We start from the raw sequence: 7,273 nt of genomic DNA, 5'->3' as shown, positions 1-7,273 counted from the left end.
CCCCCTTCCCCTCCCCCATTTCTGAAGAAGGGTCTAGGCCCGAAACGTCAGCCTTCCTGCTCCTCTGATGCTGCTTGGCCTGCTGTGTTCATCCAGCTCTACACCTTGTTATCTGAGGTTACCCTGTGCTGATTTTCTGGGATCTCGGTTGGTATTGTTCCCTTTATCGCGGAACATTAATGAGGATTCATATTTCATTTGGTAGGAACAGGCGAGCAGTCTGCAAACCCACATCACCCGAGTTCACGAGAATGCACCAGATTCTCACTGAGAAAGAACAAAGTTTACTCAGAGATCTCAGTGTAGAAGAGAAGAGAATTATCGAACCAATGGAGAAAAACCTTCAAGAAATTCAGGATAATTTAAATTCTATCGAGCAGTCGCTATCGCAATTATGGAAACGGATGGAGCAAAAAGACGAACTGATATTTCTGAAGGTGAGGGAATATATTGCGAATTGTTTCATGGAAATATTCCACATTCACAGACTACCCAAGAATAACCTTGAAATAGAACACTTATTGCGAATAATTCCAAACTAGTTTTTCCATTAGTGTTGACGGTTCTGTTTTTGTCATCGAATCAAAACCCCTCTCAGGTTGTCTACAGTGTTCCAGAATATTCAAAAATGCGTGACCTTGATTCGTAGCATATGATTGTTTCATTTGATTTCTTTTTGGAACTCGTTTTGTAAGCCAATATATTGCAGTTGCAATGAGTATGTGAGATGACAGGTATGAGATTTCCGTGTCTGGCAATAGATGAAACTTTACTTACAGTAATATTGCCGCAAATGAGACATTCCCAGATATTTGAAATCCTTCAGCAACTAGCAGTTTATGGTCCACTGTGGCAGTGGCAGTACTTTGACAGAGCTCATCACTTTAGTGCTTTGGCCCTGGTTTGTGCCAAACTATAGACAGTTCACAATCTTGATCAATGATGGGAATTAAGTGTAGTATTGCAAACTTGCATGTGGCACAAATTTCGTTGGGAATGTGTGTTGCATGGATGATGGAATGAGGCTTCAAGGAGATTTGGACAGTCTGAGTAAGTAGACAAAAAAGATGGCAGATGGAATATAATGCAAATGAATGCAAAGTTATCTACTTTAGCAGGAGGAGTTGTAGAATTTTTTTAAAATCATTAATCTAATATCAAGGGGGACAGTGTCAGATTAAGGGGTGAGGCATATACAACTGAAATAAGAAGGAATCTTTTCATTCAGAGGGTGATGAGCTATTAGGATTCTCTTTCTGAGAGGCCTGTTGATGCTCAGTCAATGAGTATGTTCAAGACAGAGATGGATTGAAATCTAGATATTTATAATATCAATAATTCCAGGCCAGTGTAGATGATGTAGACCCAAAATGCCAGCGCAGGCTCGAGGAGGGCAGGGGAGCAATTTTTAAGTTACAATTTAAACTCAAATCCCACTAACTACTTGAGTATTTACCCACTCAAACAAGATGATGCAGACTTGTGAGCTAACACAGGAAACTTTACTTAAGTAAGTTAATGCTTAATTCTGGGCAGCAAAATTATTGGCTTACCACTGTTCTTATTTCCATGATGTGGAGGTGCTGGTGTTGGACTGGGGTAGGCAGACAAGGTCAGAAATCACATGACACCAGGTTATAATCCAACAGGTTTATTTGAAAACACAAGAAGGACTGAGGGTCCGAAAGCTCAAATAAACCTGTTGGACTATAACCTCGTGTTGTGTGATTTCTGACCTTATTTCCCTGTACCATTTAAGACTCATGAGAAACACTTGGTCCCTGACTTCTTGCCAAGACCTCTGGGGTCTTCTACTTCAAACTAGGTAACAGCTACAAAAACTGCAGTTTCAAACTTGGTATGCACCTTTGGTCATGGCAATCTCCAGCATTTTAACTTTTTTGAACTGGCTGCCTATAGCATGATCAATGAAGTTATGACATTCTGATTGAGGTAGGTGAGGTGAGTTGATGGACCTTGTTTGATAAGTATTCCTCAATAAGTTCCCTTTAATGGCAGTTACTCATAGGACCACCCTTCTCATTATAGGGAGTCTGCCACTTTGGAATGCTTGCTGAGATAAAGAAAAAGATATTTTGTGATATTTTTGTTGCCCATTTGTTTAGGATAACAAGATGTATGCTGTCTGGACCTCATGATTGATTATTTAAGCTTATGATCACAGGTTTATCCTAATTGATGCGATTTCTTCATTAAATCAAGCACCTAAACAGTCACTGTTTTTAGAGGCCAGTGGTTCAGTGTGTTTTTTTCCCCTTTGTGACTGTGGGTGCTGAGAATGTGTCACTTCATTTATGAAACAAAGAACATAATGGAAAAGAGATAGAAAAGGGTCTTCTTCTGAAGAAGGGTCTAGGGCTGAAACGTCAGCCTTCCTGCTCCTCTGATGCTGCTTGGCCTGCAGTGTTCATCCAGCTCTATACCTTGTAATAGCATAATGGAAAAGTTGCTTGCGAACATAAAACTATGTAAAACTGTAATAAAATATCACAAAGTACTAATACAGTCAAATTACAAAGTAAGTAATTCTTTAAAGTTATAGAGAGCATGTACAAAGCATTACAAATATGTATGAAAGGTGAAAAGTGAGATAGTAAGACGTTTTCATCAATTCCATCACTGCACAGTCTTGAGTGAAAGAAGTCTAAAGGATTATGCAGCTACAAACTGACTCGACCTGACGAAAGAGCAGCACACCGAAAGCTTGTGATTTCAAATAAACCTGTTGGACTATAACCTTGTCCACCCCAGTCCAAAACCGGCACCTCCACATCATTGCTACAAGCTTAAACAGGTTATTACAAACTGAAATCAAGTGCAAAGATTGCAATTATCCAATTGTAATTGGTTCTCTTCAAAAACAATATGAATTAAGACAAAATTAGTGTAGAACACAACTGCTTTTTTCTTTCCTTACATCTCTGCAGTTGATCCTTTCTAACTTTACTTTGCTGACAATGCCAATTTTTGAGAAGGGTTTAATAAGTTGTGAGTACATGAGCACTCCCATTCAACCCTGAAGGTCGCTAATTCTCCAAACGTGTCACTATTAAATGAACATAAGCTAAATAAGGGCCCTTGGCATTTATCCTGCAATTAATAATAAGTGTGATATTTCTACACTGTTTAAATCCCCACAGTGTTTTGCTTTATGAAGTAAGGCTAAGCAGATCACATGATGTTAAAGCACTCAAGCCTACATAGTTGTATTGTGTGGTTATAAGTAAGCCAAACTAATCATGAAACTCCAATCCCTCTATTAGTCCTGGAGCTAAATGGGTCATTGTTCTTTTTAAGTTCCTCCACATGCCTTGCAATTTTCCCACCCCACTTCAATTATTTTCTTTATTTTGCATCCAATTCATTTTCGCACATTTCTTTGGAATCTGCTTCTGCTGACGAGTGAGTCAGTGCATTGCAGATGTTTAAAATAATATTTGCCCATGGCATATGGGTGTTACTGGTAAAGTCAATATATAACTCCCATCCCTATTTTCCACTGAGTGGATGATGATGAGATCGTAAATAATAGATACTTATGACTATTGAAAAGTAGTTATTTAAAACACCCCAACAATGTCGTTGTCAGTTAGCTTGATGCCTTCTCGTGGTTGAGGCCAAAATATTGAATATTTTCAAGAAGGAGTTAGATATAGCTCTTAAGACAGAAGAGATCAGGGACTATGAGGTGAAAGCAAGACCAGAATACTGAATTGGATTATCAGCGATGATGGCATTGAATGATGGAGCAGGTTTGCATGGCAAAATGGACTACTCCTGCACCTATTTCACATGTTTCTGTGTTTCCAGTTCCTCAGTTGATGTCCCCTTCCCGATATAAAATTCTGCCCCTTCATTTGTGTAGTTTCTTCTGGTCATGGAGGTGGAACAGTAGATCACTGGCTAGCACTGCTGCCCCCTGTACTGGGGACCCAGGTTTGAGTCCAACCTCAGGCAACTATGTGGAGTTTACACATTCCCTATCTGTCTGTGTGGGTTTCATCTGGTGCTCTGGTTTCCTCCCACAGTCCAAAGATGTACAGGTAAGGTGAATAGGCCAAGCTAAATTTGTCATAGAGTATAGGGATGTGTAGGTTGGGTGGATTATCCATGGAAAACGTAGGATTGGGGGCAGATATGTGTGGGTTTGGACTCGATGGGCCAAATGGTCTGCTCCATGCTGTAGGGATTCTATGATTCTCATTCACCCTTCCAAAATGACCCACTTACCAATTCCTGACATTAAATTTCCTCTGCCCTGCATTCGCTCATTTCATGAACCTGTCTACATCATTTGAAAAGATTTTAATATCATATTTACTGTGTTTTTTGAACTCTTTCAGGAAGAAATTTTTCGGAAGAGAAGGTAAGAAGTGCTTTTTATCCTAAATCTCAGCAGTTTTCTAAATAATGCAGAACATTGCTCGTGTTCAATTTATAATACCAGCAACTTAATTTTATAGGGTACATGACCATCGTCAAGTACTGTCAATTGCAGAAGGTGTGCTGTGTACTGGCAAGTTCAAAGCTCCTTTACAATACGTTGCATGGAGAGAAATGATAGACACCATTAATCCAGGTAAAACTGATTTTACTTTGCATGATATATAAATCCAGATGAGAAGAGTATTCCCAGATGCCCAGATTAAATTAGTTCATTGTTAAAACTATGCACTTCACCATTCTGTTATATTGTTTTATTGGCTCTCTGCAAGTGGCTGAATCATTCAGCTCTACAGGTCAAACCAATAAAACAGACCTGTGTAACAATGTTTGTAAACTATGTCTGGATTCATTGCCTGAAATGCTGCTCTGCAATACTGTCATATACTTGTATTTTGTAAGCCTATGTAACCACTTCTAAAAACTATTTTCATGCTCAAACTTATTTAAATGCCTCTCCTCAGCCCTAGCTATTTGGTTCACTGGGCAGTAGCTGATTAAAGCTGCAGATGGAGTGTGAGGATGTAAATCCAGAGAGAGCCCAGGAGCATTAAAGATATTTCATCCACAGCCCTCCCTTCCACCATCACACAGAAAATATTATAATACATAGAAAAACATATAGTTATATATCAACTTTTACCCATACCAAATGACCCAAAACTCATTATAGGCAAATGAAACATTTGAAATATAGTCACTGTTCTAATGAGATTTTGAACTTGAAACAAGTTCTGTGCACTTACAAATATCATCAAACTCTGATTTGCCATTGTATAGGGCTTTTCCAGACACTTTGCAAACTTGTTGTCCTATTCAACTGACATTCTGATCCAGTACAGCCAGTTGAAGCTCCTAATACATTGAAATGTACCTATGTCTAAATGGATGGGTTTTGAGTTTGTGACTGCAATGCTATCTTATCCCATCTGATGTTGAAACTCTTATTCCTGATGTTTTCGTCTCCTGCCTCAGTGTTTCCAATATTCACTTGATTACTATTTGATCTTGCGCCCTTGGCAGCATGAAATGCTGTCTCTGAGGCATCTTGAGCTGGCTGGAAAATATCCCTGGGACCCTTTCAGCCTCTACCACAAAGCATCTCCAAGGCCACGATGATGCTTTCACCGAATAATACTTGAGATGCTTGGCGATAAGTAACCTACACGATTGGCACCATATCTAGAAACACTTACTCCCTCCACCATCAATGCACACTAGCAGCATTGCAAACAATATACATTGCAGAAATTCACAAGGGCTCCTTAGGTAGCACCTTCTAAGCAGCAGCCATTGCTATATAGAAGGACAATGGCAGCAGATGCTTGGGAACACTACCATCTATAAGATCCCCACTAAGCCATTCACTATCTTGACTTAGAAACACACAGAATAATCATTGATCCCAGATTGCCAAGAAGTACAGAGGTAGCTATTTCCTGAACTACAGACAAATTTCTGGAGGTTGGTATCTAGACCATTAACTGAAATAAATCACTGCAGAATCTGTGTGGTGAATATTTTGTTAAATTCTGACCTGTTTATGCATTAACATGATTGCATTAAATCTGATCTGGGACATTGTCTCATGATTGGCTTTTGATTTTCATCAGAGGGGGTTAGGGAGACTGATATTTGTGCCTCTGACAGGTTAGATTTTTTTTTGTAACATTGACTGCCATCTCAAAACCTACAATTGACTCACTCCCGTCCTCCTCATGACCTATGGATTCCAGCACATACATCCATCTGTCTCCCCCTTGCTCACTATATCTCTCTCTACCCCAAACCATTTGCTGCCTCATTCCCAAATTGCACTGCCCTTAGCCACCATTCATTCACTCACAATGGCCCATCCAACCCTTTCCCTAGCCCTTGTGCATCAAAAGTTCCAGGAATTTACTTATAGCCCTGAGAGATCCACCTAAAACAGGAATGATTGAATAAATCTCAACAATGACAAAGAGACTACTGATTGTTTCATTTTAACATTTCACAGCTCCAGCCTCTCTGACTCTGGATCCAAACACAGCAAATCCCCGACTCATCCTGTCTGAAGGCCGAACCAGTGTGAGATTTGGAGACAAAAAGCAGTCAATTCCTGACTCCCCACGGAGATTTGATCCTTGGGGCTGTGTCCTGGGAATGGAAGGATTCTCATCAGGGAGACATTACTGGGAAGTGAAAGTGGGGCACAATAGTTGGTGGAGTCTGGGAGTGGCTCAAGAGTCTGTGAACACAAAAGGGAAAATTGAACAGAAGCCAGAGTTAGGATATTGGAGTGTAGGACTGGAATTCGGAAACGTTTATTTTGCCTTCACCTCGCCCTCAACCACATCCCTAACTCTGAGTGTGAATCCCTGCAGGATCGGGGTGTATCTGGACTATGAGGGTGGGCAGGTGTCATTTTACAATGCAGACAACACGTCCCACCTCCACACTTTCACCGATACTTTCACTGAGATGCTCTATCCCTTCTTCAATCTAGGATGGTATGACGCTGGGAAAAAACCCGCCCCACTGACAATCTGTGGAATTAAAGGATGCTAACAAATTCATCCCATAATATCACACAGATCCCCTTCCTCCTGCCAGCTGTAAACTGATGGGGGTCGGTCTCAGTCACAGATGGAGAGTTAAGCCAGATTAACATTCCAGGAATGAACCCTGTATTGGAACTGGGAACTGAAAGATCAGCACGGATCTCTGTAGGGCTCGGGAAAGAAGGAGGGGGAGCAAGGACATGCATTGTAGAGTGGGCCTTACTGGGTAGAACCTAGGAATCTTCCTGTCTGAAATGTCGCTCCAC

At 40.5% G+C, this 7,273-nt stretch overlaps 1 pseudogene; it reads left to right on the top strand.

Moving 5' to 3' along the window:
• LOC109917940 overlaps positions 1-7,014 on the top strand; it is an 8,137-nt pseudogene extending 1,123 nt beyond the window's left edge.
• The last annotated feature ends 259 nt before the right edge of the window (positions 7,015-7,273 follow it).

The sequence above is a fragment of the Rhincodon typus genome, chromosome 35 (genome assembly GCF_021869965.1).
Source record: "Rhincodon typus isolate 14 chromosome 35, sRhiTyp1.1, whole genome shotgun sequence".
In the NCBI taxonomy this organism is placed as follows: Eukaryota; Metazoa; Chordata; class Chondrichthyes; order Orectolobiformes; family Rhincodontidae; genus Rhincodon; species Rhincodon typus.
Note: the sequence above shows the minus strand (reverse complement) of the source record. Positions and strands in the feature narration are given on the sequence as shown.